At 43.3% G+C, this 16,159-nt stretch overlaps 1 non-coding gene across 1 annotated transcript; it reads left to right on the top strand.

Moving 5' to 3' along the window:
• Positions 1-10,465: 10,465 nt before the first annotated feature.
• LOC139267610 (U2 spliceosomal RNA) lies at positions 10,466-10,657 on the top strand. Its single transcript, XR_011593927.1, has one exon. It is a non-coding gene; the product is annotated as a U2 spliceosomal RNA (small nuclear RNA).
• Positions 10,658-16,159: the final 5,502 nt, after the last annotated feature.

Genomic DNA, 16,159 nt, shown 5'->3' on the forward strand with positions numbered 1-16,159 from the left:
AAAAATCTATCTATCTGTGACTTGAATACATTCAATGAGCTAGCCTCAACTTCTTCCTTGGGCAGAGAATTCCACAGATTCACAACCCTCTGGGAGAAGAAATTCCTTCTCAACTCGGTTTTAAATTGGCTCCCCCGTATTTTGAGGCTGTGCCCCCTAGTTCTAGTCTCCTCGACCAGTGGAAACAACCTCTCTGCCTCTATCTTGTCTATCCCTTTAATTATTTTAAATGTTTCTATAAGATCACCCCTCATCCTTCTGAACTCCAATGAGTAAAGACCCAGTCTACTCAATCTATCATCATAAGGTAACCCCCTCATCTCCCCGGAATCAGCCTCGTGAATCGCATCTGTACCCCCTCCAAAGCTAGTATATCCTTCCTTAAGTAAGGTGACCAAAACTGCATGCAGTACTCCAGGTGTGGCCTCACCAATACCCTGTACAGTTGCAGCAGGACCTCCCTGCTTTTGTACTCCATCCCTCTCGCAATGAAGGCCAACATTCCATTCGCCTTCCTGATTACCTGCTGCACCTGCAAACTAACTTTTTGGGATTCATGCACAAGGACCCCCAGGTCCCTCTGCACCGCAGCATGTTGTAATTTCTCCCCATTCAAATAATATTCTCTTTTACTGTTTTTTTTCCCAAGGTGGATGACCTCACACTTTCCGACATTGTATTCCATTTGCCAAACCTTAGCCCATTCGCTTAACCTATCTAAATCTCTTTGCAGCCTTTCTGTGTCCTCTACACAACCCGCTTTCCCACTAATCTTTGTGTCATCTGCAAATTTTGTTGCACTACACTCCGTCCCCTCGTCCAGGTCATCTATGTAAATTGTAAACAGTTGTGGTCCCAGCACCAATCCCTGTGGCACACCACTAACCACCGATTTCCAACCCGAAAAGGACCCATTTATCCCAACTCTCTGCTTTTTTCCATTGATGGGTGAGTCCAGGACAAGTGGACATAACCTTCACATTAGAGTTGGCCATTCAGGGGAGAAGTTAGGAAATACTTCTTCAAGAAAGGGGTGGTAGAAGTGTGGAACTCTCTCCCACAAAAAGCAGTAAATGCAAGATAAATTCAGAATTTTAAATCATGAGATTGATAGATTTTTACCAGAGAAGGGTGCAAAACGATATGGAGCCAAGGCGGGTGGGTAGAGTTATGATACAGATCAGACATGATTTCATTGAATAATGGAACAGGCTTGAGGGGCTGAATGGCCTACTCCTGTTCCTATGAATAGAGAACCATATATCTAAGTTTGCTGACGACATTAGGTTAGGTGGCACAGTAAATAGTGTAGATGGGACGGACATTGATAGATTAAGTGACAGGGAAAAATTGCGGCAGATGGAGTTCAATGTGTGAAAGTGTAAGGTCATTCACTTTGGACCTCAGAAAAATAGATCAGAGTATTTTCTAAATGGCGAGGAGATAGGAACTGTGGATGAGCAGAGTTTTAGGAGTCCATATACCGAAATCACTAAAGGCTAGTGGACAGGTACAAAAAATAATGAAAAAGGCTAATGGAATGTTGGCCTTTATCTCAGGAAGGCTGGAATACAAAGGGGTGAGAGTTATGTTACAGCTAGACAGAGCTCTGGTTAGACCATATCTGGAGAACTGCGTCCAGTTCTGGGCACCACACTTTAGGACGGATATATCGGCCTTGGAAGGGATACAGCATAGGTTCACCAGAATGGTACTGGGACAAAAAGAGATAAATTATTATGAGAGGTTGGATGGATTAGGCTTCTATTGCCTTAAATATAGAAGATTAAGGGGTAATCTAATGGAAGATTTTTTGTTAATTAATTTTTTACGGGATGTGGACATCTCCAGCAAGACCAGCATTTATTGCCCATCCCTAATTGCCCTTAACTGAGTGATTTGCTAGGCCATTTCAGAGTCAACCACATTGCTGTGGGTCTGGAGTCACATTTAGGCCAGACCAAGTAAGGCCGGCAGCTTTCCCTCCCTAAAGAACATTAGCGACCCAGACAGGTTTTACAACAATTGATAGTTTCATGGTCACCATTACTGATACTAGATTTTTATTCCAGGTAAGTAAGATGATTAAAAAATTTGATAGGGTAGATAGAGCAAAATTATATCCTCTGGTGGGAGAATTCAGAACAAGGGGGTAATAACCTTAAAATTAGAGCCAGGCCGTTCAGGAGCGATGTCAGGAAGCACTTCTTCACACAGAGGGTCGTGGAAATCTGGAACTCTCTCTCCCAAAACACTGTTGAGGCTGGGGGTTAATTGAAAATGTCAAAACTGAGATTGCTAGATTTTTATTAGGTAAGGGTATTAGGGTTACAGAACCAAGGCGGGTAGATGGAGTTAAGATACAGATCAGCCACGAATTAATTAAATGACGGAACAAGCTTAAGGGTCTGAATGGCTACTCCTGTTCCTATGATCCTATGTCCTAGATCTCTGCAAACCTCCAATTCTGGCCTCTTGCACATCCCTGATTTTCTTTGCTCCGGCATTGGCGGAAGTACCTTCAGCTACCTAGGCCCTAAACTCTGGAATTCCCTCCCTAAAACTCTCTCTATGTGGCTTGATGTCAAATTTTGTTTGATAATTGTTGCTGTGATGCACCTTGAAACATTTTACTACGTTAAAGGCGCCATATCAATTCAAGCTGTTGTTGTTTTTTCTTACAGTTTTGTGCAACCCTCTGTTTCCTAACTCTGGTAAATTGTACCACAGTCTTTAACTTCAACACTTGGCCTATTCGTGCGATGCCTGTGGGCTTCTTTATCTCGTTATTTTCTGAATCCAGTTTCCTCCACCCACTTCCCCTCAGAAACATACGTTCGCTACAGTTGATAGGACAGGCAGGCAGACATCAAAGGCTGGCGCCTGACTGCGATGCTTATGGCATTCTTCGGCCTGATTCAGACTGACTGCTAAGTAACATGCTGGCATGAAATGAGATGGCAGATTTGCTATCCGCAGGGCAGGTCTCTCCAAATGGACAAAAGAACACTCGGCCCAGTCAGCCTGTCGTGAAGTGGCCAAACTAAATACATCTGTGTCATCCTCCACTTGGCCTCCAACCTAGGCTGACAGGATGCAAATTGAACCCACTATGCTTGCTGCCATCATTCTATTCTTTTTGTTTTTGCTTCTTCTGATATTATCCTGTGTGTTTTTTTTTTAACTATTAAAAACACTGCAATATGAAGCAATGGTATTTCGGCTTTGATATGGAAAAGAGACGCAATGTATTTTCATAAATGATTTCAAACTCAGTTGTAAATTGAAGAGAGCATTTGTACTTATGATTGCTTCCATTTCAAATCTAAAGCAGGTTGCCATGGACATTAATGTCACTTAAAATAGTTGTGCCAAAGTAGTGGTCAGCTCCAAGTACTCTCTTTAAAGGATTGTTTATAATTTTAACTCTGTACCTCATGAGTGATTCTAATTATAAACCTTTAGACAACATAGCCTGGATTTTCCCTTGTGGCAGTTTTACTGCTGGAAGCGCACTAAGATGGGACTTCCATCTGCCAAATATGAACCCATTCTGACCACATATATTTTCTATGATCAGGGTCATTATAATATTCAAGGCAGGCACCCAGACTATTGACGTTTTGATGGAATCATACATAGAAACATAGTAACATAAAAATTTACAGCGCAGGAGGAGGCCATTCCGGCCCATCATGTCCGCGCCGGCCGACAAAGAGCCACACGGCCCGAAAGGTTACATATAAACCTATGAATAATGACGGAAAGGAAAAGAGCAACCCAGCTCAACCAATCTGCCTCACCACAACTGCGACATCCCTTATACTAAAACATTCTACACTCCACCCTAACCGGAGCCATGTAACTTCCTGGGAGAGGCCAGGAGGAGGCCATTCGGCCCATTGTGCCCGCGTCATCTATCAAAGAGCTGTCCAATTGGTCTCTCTCCCCTCCTCTTTCCCCATTTTGAAAGTTACTTTTGAATCTGCTTCCACCACTCTTTCAGACAGTGCATTCCGGATCATAATAACGCGCTGCATGAAAAGAAAAATTCTCCGCATCTCCCTGCTGGTTCTTTTGCCGATTAAATCTGTGTCCTCTGGTCACCGATGCTCCTGCCAGTGGAAGCAGTTTCTCATTTACTGAAATCAAACAGTCCCGCAAACCTGGTATTATTCTAGTAAGTCTCCTGTGTACCCTCAGCATCAGGAGTTCGCCTCTGGGTTTAAAATTAATTACTTCAAGGGATGTGAGCATCGCTGGCCAGTATTTATTGCCCATCCCTAATTGTCCTTGAGAAGGTGGTGGTGAGCCGCCTTCTTGAACCGTTGCAGTCCGTGTAGTGAAGGGCTCCAACAGTGCTGTTAGGGAGGGAGTTCCAGGACTTTGACACAGCGACAATGATGGAATGGCGATATATTTCCAAGTCAGACTGGTGTTCCCATGTGCCTGCTGCCCTTGGTTTCACCACAGCCATGTGTGTCAGGAGCGACGAGGTCAGGGCGAAGGAACGGCAAGAGTTCGTAGAGGAACGTGATCGGAGCCTAGGAGAGGCGTGAGTTCAGGGCCCAGAAGAGGCAAGGGCCCAGGGGCAGCACGGGTCAGCCCACACTGCGATATGTGTGCGTACTAGGTCCATGCAGCAGAGCTGGTCTCCAGTCGTCCTGCTTAACCCTTGCCACTGGACCAAGACCTATCTCTGTCAAGCCCGTGTGGTGGCTGGTGTGCAATGGCCACCACACGTTAAAAAAAATCCATGCACAGGCATCTTCCACCCTTCAAGATGTAGTTCGGGATCTGGAATATTAGGTCGTTCATTGAAACACCTGTGAACTCATCCCTGTTTGGCGTGGAAGCAAGTCATCCTTGATTCGAGGGACTGCCTATGATGATGATGCTGCCCTTCTAGGTTGTAAAGGTTTGGGAGGAGCTGTTGCTGAAGCCTTGGTGAGTTGCTGCAGTGCATCTTGTACAATGTTTAGGGTGGTGGATGGGGTGCCTATCAAGAGGGCTGCTTTGTCCTGGAATGTTTCGAGTTTCTTGAGTGTTTTTGGAGCTGCACTCATTCAGGCAAGCGGAGAGTATTCCATCACACTCCTGACTTTTGCCTTCTAGGTGGTGGAAAGGCTTTGGGAGTAAGGAAATGATTCAATTATTGCAGAAAACCCAACCTCTGACCTGCTCTTGTGGTCAATGGTGACCCCCAGGATGTTGATGGTGGTGGATTCAACAATGGTAATGCCTTTGAATGTTAAGGGTAGATGGTTGGTCTCTCTCTTGTTGGAGATAGTTATTGCCCAGCAATTGTGTGGTGCAAATGTTACTTGCCACTTATCAGCCCAAGCCTGAATGTTGTCCAGGCCTTGCTGCATGTGGGCATGGACTGCTTCAGTATCTGGAACTGGAACTGAACACTGTGGAATCATCAGTGAACATCGCCACTTCTGACCTTATGATGGAGTGAAGGTCATTGTTGAAGCAGCTGAAGATGTTTGGGCCTAGGACACAGCCCTGAGGAACTTCTGCAATGATGTCCTGGGACAGAAATGATTGGCCTCCAACAACCACAACCATCTTCCTTTGTGCTAGGTGTGACTCCAGCAAGTGAAGAGATTCCCCTCTGATCTCAAATGACTTCAATTTTACTGGGGCTCCATGGTGCTGGGGTACTGAAGTCTATGATCAGCCATGATCATATTGAATGGTGGTGCAGGCTCGAAGGACCAAATGGCCTACTCTTCTATGTTTCTATGTTTTGATGTGCCACACTTGTTCAAACACTTCCTTGTTGTCAAAGGCAGTCACTCTCAATTCACCTCTGGAATTCAATCCTTGTGTCCACGTTTGAACCAAGGCTGCAATGAGGTGTGCAGCACCCCCTGCCATAGATGAGCCACAGCAACAAGTGGAAGAAGAACAATCAGAGGCACATGACCCCTCTGTTTCAAGGCTGCCCAGTCTCCTCCTTCACATATCTGTCACCACTTATTTTCCCTTCCAAGCAGCAGTACAGAGACATTCATCCCAGGGATTGGGGAAGGGGGGGGTGGGGCGGTGTCCTTAGGGAGGACATCCTAGAGCGTAGATACCAGGCAGCTGAAGGCACGGCCGCCAATGGTGGAGTGATTAAAATATATTGGTGGGGATAATCAATTCCAGAGAATGAATGACCAGGAGGAGCTGCGGGGAGAAGCTGAAGATGCAGCTCATCTTTGATTGGCTTTTACACCATCTCTCAGGGATTTCCACATATCTTCTACCGACCTCACTGCGAACAATTGGCAGAAACCCCCACAGAAGTTAATGGCAGTTCTCTTTCTCAGGCAAGCTTTCTTCAATGTCGGCAGGATCAGTCAATCCAGGAATAAACATAATTGTTTATTTCTTCAAATAATTTAACTTGTTGACAGGTATAATGCAAGTATGCAGGAAAAATATTAAGGCAAATTTATTTTACAAATTTGTACCCTCAGCATGGAGCTTCACACGTCAGGAGCAGGAATTTGAGCACAGAGGTCAGTAGGCCTTGTAGGGGTTTCCATCCATTCTTCATTGAATGTAAAAAGAAAGACTTACATTTATATAGAGCCTTTTACAACCACCAGCCTTCTCAAAGCGCTTTACAGCCAATGAAGAACTTTTGGAATGTAGTCACTGTTGTAATGTAAGAAACGCGGCAGCCAACTTGCGCAGAGCAAGCTCCCACAAACAGCAATGTGTTAATGACCAGATAATCTGTTTTTTTGTTATGTTGATTGAGGGATAAATATTGGCCAGGACACCGGGATAACTCCTCTGCTCTTCTTTGAATAGTGCCATGGGATCTTTTACGTCCACTTGAGGGAGCAGATGGGGCCTCGGTTTAATATCTCAAAAGGACAGCACCTCCGACAGTGCAGTGCTCCCTCAGCACTGCACTGGAGTGTCAGCCTAGATTTTTTTGGGCTGAAATACCTGGAGGTTGAGTTGATTTACAAATATCAGTAGTGTTTTCTATGCTTCTATAAGAAGAATTTATATATATATAGCACCTTTATTGTAGTAAAACTTCCCAAAGTGCTCCACAGGAGGGTTATCAAATAGAATTTAACACTGAGCCACATAAAGGAATTTGCGGTCAGCAGTGAAGTGAGAGCGTTCACACAAGGATCTCACGATCCCTGAGTCGTGAACTTCGATTTTCCGGCATTCAATTCAAACCAATGAAATATAATGGGGATCCCCTTGTGCAAACTGCTGTGACATCAACAAGCTGTCGAAGCAGCCAATCAAAATGCAGAATTCTCACAGACAGCAAACAAGGAAGTGAGCAAGCTTTTAAAATTCTCACTTTTAAAAAATGTTAGAGAGAGCAAAACAAAGATTGGGGCTCTCACATCAGGAAAAGGCAAACCTGAAATAAAGACAGACAAGCTTTAAACAAAAACTGTAAAAACATTTTTTATTAAAGTTTCTTAAAAATGTAAGTTTTTAGTAAAATGGACAAATTTCACACTGCACAAAATTAAATTACTTTTCCAGGCCCTTAACATTTGATTGGTAATAATAACACTGCCAAAACCCGAGTTACACCAAATCCCTTTGGATCTAACTTTTAGTGGTGTCTTTAATAGCATAATTAATGTGGACGAGCCATGGTTTTCAACAGTTTCGCTTATTTGGCAGATTACACAGATTGCTGGCTCCGTTGGGGAAGAAGGGGGTGGGGGGAGCGGGTGTGGGCACAGAGCAGCCTGTTTCGGAGTGGACAATGACTCCAGGATTTCAACATGCGCCTGCGGCCAATCCCGTAGTTACGGTCAATCTCACCGTTAGACCAATCGCAAATTCTGGGCCAACGTGATATTAGGACAGGTGAGGTAGGACTTGAGGAGGGTCTTAAAGGAGGCGAGAGAGCTAGAGAGCTTTAGGAGGGGAATTTCAGAGCTTAGGGCCTAGGCAGCTGATGGCACCGCTGCCAATGGTGGAACAATTCAAATATATTGGGGTAGAGTTTCCAATTCAGGTGCAATCGGCAAGCAAGGCACAAATTGCGCTTGAAATGTGCTGGTTTTCCGAAGTGAAGCGGGGGGCTTGCCGAGGGTGAGATGGAGTATTGCAGCAAGGAAGATCGAGAAGAGCATTGGTGCGATGACACAGCCTTGCCTGGATTGAGTCTGTGGTGGATCCGTTGGTCAGGATCATGGCTTGCATGTCATCGTTGAGCAGGCGGTGGATGGTGAGAAACATTTGAGGGCAGCCGAAACGGAGGAGAATGCTCCATAATCCCTCACGGTTGACAATGTCGAAGGGTTTTGTGAGGTCAAAGAAGGCCATGTGCAGAGGTTGGTGCTGTTCCCTGCATTTCTCTTGTATCTGTTGCGCGGTGAAGATCATGTCCGTTGCGTCCCTTAATGGGCGGAATCCGCATTGCGACTCTGGGAGGAGCCACAGGGAGAAGGCGATTAAGGAGAATTCTTGCAATGACTTTCCCTGTGGTCGACAGCAGGGAGGTTCCTCTGTAGTTACCACAGTCGGATTGATCACCTTTCTTGAAGATGGTCATGAATACAGTGTCTCTGACATCTCCTGGCATGATCGCCTCCTTCCAGATTTTTAATAGGGTTAAAAATAAACTTACCATAATGGACAGGGTTTTTAATATAAAAATTAGTCTTTAAGTAAAATTTTTATATGTTTTAAAAGTGTTACGCTGGTAAACGTAAGCTACTTTTACCAGGTGTAAAGTTTGAAGGACATTCGCTGGGCATGAGTTGGACAAATAGTCCAATCTCTCCCGCGCAGATGTCCTTCTTCCGGGGATGCGGAGGATCTGTCTTTAGAAAACTTGACAGATCGGAAAAGCCGGATCTCGGCACAAGCCCATCTCGCCCCGAAAACCGGCTTTTGCGAGGCCTCACCAGGTCTGTGCACACTTTGTACGGACCCGGCAAGTCCAGAATTTTCGACCCATTATAATTTGCTGCTTCACCTATTGCCATTGCTGTAACTATTTAAAATAAAAAACTTTTAAAAAGTCGGGAAAATATTTTTTTTTTCGAAAACATTTATTAACTTTAATTTAAATTTATGTTAAATATGTGATTCCTTTTTCCTATTTTTTATTGGTGTTTTGGTGTTGGGGGAGGGGGGCCGTGTTTCTCAATCTTAATAATGAGAACTCCTACTTACGCAGTTCCCATTATTATTATTGAGAAAATACTTTATGTGGATTGAATGCCCAGTGTTACTTGACTCCAGTTCAGCATACGTCCAGCCAGACGTGCATGTGTTCCGATGCACAGGGAGAGGAGATCTCTCAGGACCGGGATCTCTGGTGGGCGTAGCAGCAAAAGGTAAATGCGCATCTTTTTCTTAGAATTGAGTCGAACGCCCGCGGGAAGAAGGAACCAGGATTTCAGGGCCACCTTGTCTATTACAAGTTTGTTTTTCTAAGCACGTAATCACCATTTCTTACACCATCAATTACTAAACAGTCATTATTGCAATCCCATCCCATTTCCTTCTGACTACTATTTATCTCCTAATTAAAATTATTATTCAAGTTGATTCACGTTGTAGCTTTGGCACAGTGAAATTTGCAATATTTTAGCCTATTAGGACTTTGTAGATGGTTTCATCTTTCGGAACACACTCAGACTACATCTTTTCCCTAATATATAGTAGCTGCAGAAGTAATTTTCTGAAATGGATCTAATTTTGGATATTGGAAAACAGAATGACAGCAGCATGCAGAACTAAAGGCTATTTCCTCATCATGCACTATTTGAGCAAATTAAAAATTGTAATTGTGTTATAATACACACAGACCTATATCATTTCCCAGTAAGTCACGGTTACTATTTTCACAATAAAAGTGCATCACCATGATCAAAGTCATTAATCCTTCAGTGCAGACATCATAGTGCATTAACATCATGCAGTGTACCAGCACTCAGTAGCTACACTGAACGGTTGATTTCATTTGAAGAATATATTCAAAGTTCAATATAAGCACCATGTAAAAATATTGTTATATATTCCATACATACATATACATATATATATATAGTAATAACATGTTTTGTATACTGTGTGCACACTTAATTTCTATCACACTTTCAGCCCCCCGCAATAGTCTTCAGCACAAAGGGATACAGTAGCATAGTAGTTATGTTACTGAAGTCGTAATCCAGAGGCCAGGACTAATGATCCAGAGGCATGAGTTCAAGTCCCACCACGGCAGCTGGGGAATTTAAATTCAATTAAAATAAATCTGGAATAAAAAGCGAGTATCAGTATTGATGACCATGAAGCTTGTCACAAAAGCCCATCTGTTTCACCAATGTCCTTTAGGGAAGGAAATCTGCCGTCCTTACCCGGTCTGGCCTATATGTGACTCCAGGCACACAGCAATGTGGTTGACTCTGAACTGCCCTCTGCAGTTCAGTAATTCACCACCACCTTCTCAATGGGCAATTAGGGATGGGCTTCTCGGCCTTTTGGCTAAGATCATGCGTAACTGACCTGACCAGCCACCATGACCTCCGGGTGGTTTCTCCCTGGTCAGGAAGGTATATGCTTGCTTTTTTGGAAACAGGAGGTGGGTGGGGTGGCTTGACCCATCCACCTCCACGGAGGTGTGTGGGGTGGCTTGACCCATCCACCTCCATGGCACGAACCTGGTATTGCAGTACTTCCAGGAACGGTGCAGTGGCTCTAGGCCTTTTGGCTAAGAGCATTGGCGCAGAGTGATCCTTGGCATGTGCAAGGTGACCTCTGGCGTTTGTGATTTGACAAAGAATTGGAACGATTGGCTACGAATTAAAAAAAAAAAAAAATTAGGGATGGGCAATAAATGGTGGCCTTGCCAGCAACATGGACGAGTTTTAAAAAAAATAGCAATCTCGGGGTAGTAATTGGAATGTCTTGTGCCTACTATTTGGATGTAAAACAGGTGCAAAGCATACCAATTTAGCAGTGGGATGGACAACCCAATCTGCGCATTAATGCGTATTTTAGGCTTACACCTACTTGCTATGGGGTCCTGTGGAAATGTATTTTTATCTAAGCTGATACCAAACGGTATTTGTGTGCCTTTTGATTAAAATGGAGTCCTGGCCCTTCCAGAACTTTCTGCATTTTAGCAGCCAGCTTATTATGAACAGCTAAACCTGCTGTTAGATGGCTGATGGTTATCAGACAGCTAGGAGACAAGTCATGCTGAGACAAGTAACCCCCCATGGTGCTCTCCTATTGTCTACACTACAGGAGTTCCATGTCACCCCACCCTTATCTTCTAGCCATTATCTCTTTCCGAGACCTCATCCATTTGAAGCAAACAGGTAAACTGACCAGGAAATGGGATAATCTGTATTCACAATACAAGACAGGTGATAGCCCATTACCTATGACTCATGGAGTAATGGCCGTTTGGCTTTCTGATAACCCTGACAAAAGGAAATATCTTGACACCATTTCAGTCCAGGATATAGTAATTAACTCTTTATCTGTATTCACTGACTGTGAGACAGAGCAATACACAGGGAGAGGCCAGAACTTGGGTTTTACTGTATAAATATCTTGTGAAGCTGTACCATTGCGGAGGTTTCATTTTAGCCCTTGACTGAGTGAAACTTACCCCTTGCGAGCAAGTAAATTAAAAGGGAAACTTCCATCGGAGCTGTAAGTGTCGGAGTCATTCTTTTCGGAGGTCGAGATTTCGACAGTTATTGGAGGTTCCACCGAGATGCATACTCTCTGTTCTGTGAGTAAAACGGATACAGGCATAGTGCCTCTCCAGTGAAAGGCTTCGGTGGCCAAACAAGGTGAGCCTTTGCTCACAAGAGGTTTCTTCACTGTTGAATCGCAGATGTAATCTGTTGTCCACAGCTGAGGTACTGCATCTACAAGACTCGGCATTTAAAAGTTAAAGGTATTTTTTTTATAACCATTTCTTTCTCAGCTCGCCAGCAGAAGAGAACAGGTTCTGGAAAAAATCTCGAGACAGCCCGGGGAAGGTTTCAGTAGGTAAGGAAGCGCTAATCGATCGAAAAGGGTTCCAGGTTCTTATATGATAAGATTTTTATTGTTTTTAATTCGGAAGGGGTTCTTATGTGATAAGACTATTAAAAGAAAAGAAAAAAAAAGAAAGCGCTAATAATCGATCGAAGGTTCTTATGTGATAAGATTTTTATTGTTTTTAATTCGGAAGGGGTTCTTTTGTGATAAGACTATTAAAAAAAAAGGAGCGCAATCGATCAAAGAGTTTGGGTACGGAACCTTAAGTTTTATCAGCTGTTATTAGGATAAGTTAAGGACTCGGTCTGTAGTGGCGTACAACGCAGACTGAGAATTTGTTTAGAGGTTATGATTTGTGTACTCACGGGAATATTGTTTGTTGTCCTTGTATTACTGTTGTGTGCAATACCTTTGTGGGAGATTGCCATTAGAGAAACGGGAAGAGTCACTAGGGAAAATTGTGATTCGAAAAAAAAAACACAAGGATTGATTAAGAAAAGAAACAGTAACTGATTGATCAACTACGGTTGGTTCGTGCCAACATATCTCACACACCCAGACTGAGCCCGAATTAAGAGCCTTTTCAGGCCACGTAACGGCCAGGAGAAGTGGGCGTAGAGAACTCGGTTGGCCGAAAGGATTGTGAGATCAGAAACTGTGGGAAAATCTTAATCATCCAGAATGGGTGCCGGAGCAAGTTAAAACACCACAAAAGGCACACCAGCCTATGTCTTGCTCCAGAATTGTGGTCAGTCTTCAATTGACCAAAGAAACAAAAAACCAGTAAAGTGGACTAAGGGTGAAAACAGGCCATTTCCACCCGATGGTTCATTTAATTTAGAGAGAACAACTTGTCTCCAGGAGTGTCTTATAAACAGAGATCCAAAAAAAAAAAGGAAAGTAATAGAAAAGGCCTGGGTTCCGATTCTTCAAGCCCATGTAAAATTAACAGAGGAAGTAAATTAAATTTAAAAAAAAAGAGAACCTGATAGTGACTTATGGATTCAAAAAAAAAAATGAAGCTAGCAAAAGAAAAAAAAGCTTTATTGAATGGAGAGAGACTTGTGAATGTCTTGTCTTTCAATGAGAGTGCGTGAATGTCTTGTCTTTGAATGAGAGTGCTTCTGTCTTTTTTCCTTGTGTCTGGAAGCCTGTTTGGAAAGGTTGTGGAACTGCCTGTTTGTTTTAGCTCCACCCACTTTTTCAAACAAAGTAAAGTTTTTTTTTAACCCTTCATAGTGTTGTCCTGTATGTGGGAAGTTTAAGACATTTTAAGTTAGAAGCGCAGGTGTGGATTTATTCGGATGAGAGGTTACGGAGCTAGGAAATGCACAGGATAGGTTTGTTGAGACATGGTGGTTAAAAGTTGTAATGCCTTTTTTTTAAAAAAAAAGCCTTTGTGGGTCTCTCGAGGTGCAGGCTGGGGGAGTACACTCTCATTGTCCTTGGTGTAAATTCTTGGTACAAAAGCTTCTAGCTCAGTAAGAGGATTTTTTTTTGATAAAGAGTGGCAGTAAAACAGTTGAATTGGGATTTTGAGATATTTCAGGTGATCTCTTGATCAACATTTTGGGTGTATTGGAAAAATCTTGGGTTTGGAAGCCTTTTAATAAAATTAGAAAACAAGTACTTTACATTCTGTGATCTGTGAATCACTATAAGCATAAATGAGAAGTCCGTGTAACACACAGATTTGTCCAGTTCAGAAGCCCACACAAATGGAGGTTTGTCCATGACCTACGAGCTGTGAATGAATCTACTATATTCTCACAATGCTTAAAGGATGTGGAATGAAGTATCCCGGAATGCTTTCCAGAACCTTAAGCAGTCCCTCACTTCAGCACCAGCCTTGGGATTACCAGATTACACTAAGCTATTCAACTTATTTGTGCATCACAAGTCGGGTTTTGCACAATCTGTTTTGACTCAGTTACATGGGGACAGGCATTTCAGTACCCAACTAGACCCAGTGGCACGCGGACTATCGGGATGTCTTCCTTCGTTGGCAGCAGCTTATTATGCTATGCAACAGGCTCAGACAATCAAAAATGCAGAACAAGTGGAAAATCTCCTGCGAGCCATTTAATGCCCCTTAAAACTTGCCATTATCAAATGCCAGGCACATACAGGCCAGTCGAATGAGGTGGCACTTGGGAATGCCAGAGCTGATAATACAGCTAAGTCAGCAGCTCTGTCGAAAGGGGGGATGCAGGTGTCATTGTTCCCACTGAGGAAAAATAATTGCTCAGACCTGCCACCCACTATTAATGACGTGCTGGCCTTTCAGACACAGGCCAGTACGGAGGAGGTGGTGACCTGGACGAAGGATCAATGTTATAAAAATCCAGAAGGAATATGGGTTCACCATGACGGCCGCGTGGTGGCCCCTAGATCCTTACTTCCATGGATTGCCCGATGTGTTCATACATTCACACATGCAGGCAAAGGGGGATTGGCAGATTATATTTTGGCAACTTGGTATGCACCAGGTATTTCGGCAATTGCAAAACAAATCTGTGAAAATTGTGTTACCTGTCAGACAATGAATCCGGGTAAGACGGAAAAAGTAGAATCTGCCTCCCACCCAAATCCAATCGGGCCTTTTGTACATTTACAAATGGATTTTATTGAATTACCTATGTGTATGGGATTCAAGTATGTATTAGTTATTGTAGATGTGTTCTCTAGATGGATTGAAGCCTTTCCATGTAAAAAGGCCGATGCCACTACTGTTGCTAAATGTTTGTTAAAAGAAATTGTACCGCGCTTCGGAATCCCTGCTAAGCTTTCCAGTGATAACGGGTCACATTTCACGGGAACTGTCATAAGAGAAATGTGTAAAGCTTTACAGATTAATCAACGTTTTCATTGCAGTTATCATCCACAATCAGCTGGACTTGTTGAAAGATATAATGGAATGCTTAAAAATAAGCTGGCAAAACTATGCAATGACACTGGACTGAAATGGACAGAACTGCTGCCCTTAGCTTTGATGGTAATGCGATCTGCAACCAACAGAACAACAGGCTTGTCACCACATGAGATAGTTATGGGACGTCCCCAACGACTACCTTTTACAGCACCATTTACTGCAAAACAGATGGACATCCACAAAATGGAGGAAAATATGTTGAATTATTGTATTGCACTAACCAAATGTATTTCCAGCTTTCATTCACAGGTAAAGGAAGCCCAAGTCAAGCCAGCGGAAGGGAAGTGTCATAACCTGGAGCCAGGGGAATTCGTTTACATCAAGATTTTTAAAAGGAAAAGCAGTCTACAGCCAAGATTCGAAGGACCATACCAGGTCTTGCTGGCGACCAATACTGCAATCAAGGTAAAGGAAAGACCAACATGGATCCACGCATCCCATTGCAAACGGGCACCCGACCAGGAGGAAGGGACGAAGGAATCAGAGGAACAGAAAAAGGAAGACTGAATAAAGAACTGTATGGACTATGGGGACTGATGGTGCTGGGCTTGACAGGGTTTTACTTCGCATTATTGATTACACCAGGGGTACAGACCCACCACCGAAGGGAATTGCACGTAAACGTATTTATGGCACTGAGTCATAGGTATGCTCAAGAAAGAAACTTGTCGAGTTGCTGGATATGTTCCCATGTACCTGTCCACTCCAGGGGGGGTATTCCCCTGAGATCTGTCCCCTTTAACGAATCAGAAATGGTAGAATGGTTGACAGTGCAAAACAGGACAAAACTAACTAAGGGACCAGAAACGAAGGAGCAAACAGAATGGAGGTCGGCAGGGTATAAACTTACAGCCTTCCAGGGATGGTACCAGCCCAATTATGATAATAACCATCAGCCTCCCTTCCTAAGCATTACTCCCAGAATAAGAAATCCTGAAGGTATAATATGCCTAGTGAGTAATGAAACTAAAAGAAATGGAAATGGAGAGACTGTACAAGATCAGAATGGATTGAGTTGTCCTTGTGAAGGACAAAATGGGGGAATGTGGAAATGTATTTTTATCTAAGCTGATACCAAACGGTATTTGTGTGCCTTTTGATTAAAATGGAGTCCTGGCCCTTCCAGAACTTTCTGCATTTTAGCAGCCAGCTTATTATGAACAGCTAAACCTGCTGTTAGATGGCTGATGGTTATCAGACAGCTAGGAGACAAGTCATGCTGAGACA

This window comes from Pristiophorus japonicus, chromosome 7 (assembly GCF_044704955.1).
Source record: "Pristiophorus japonicus isolate sPriJap1 chromosome 7, sPriJap1.hap1, whole genome shotgun sequence".
NCBI lineage: Eukaryota > Metazoa > Chordata > Chondrichthyes > Pristiophoridae > Pristiophorus > Pristiophorus japonicus.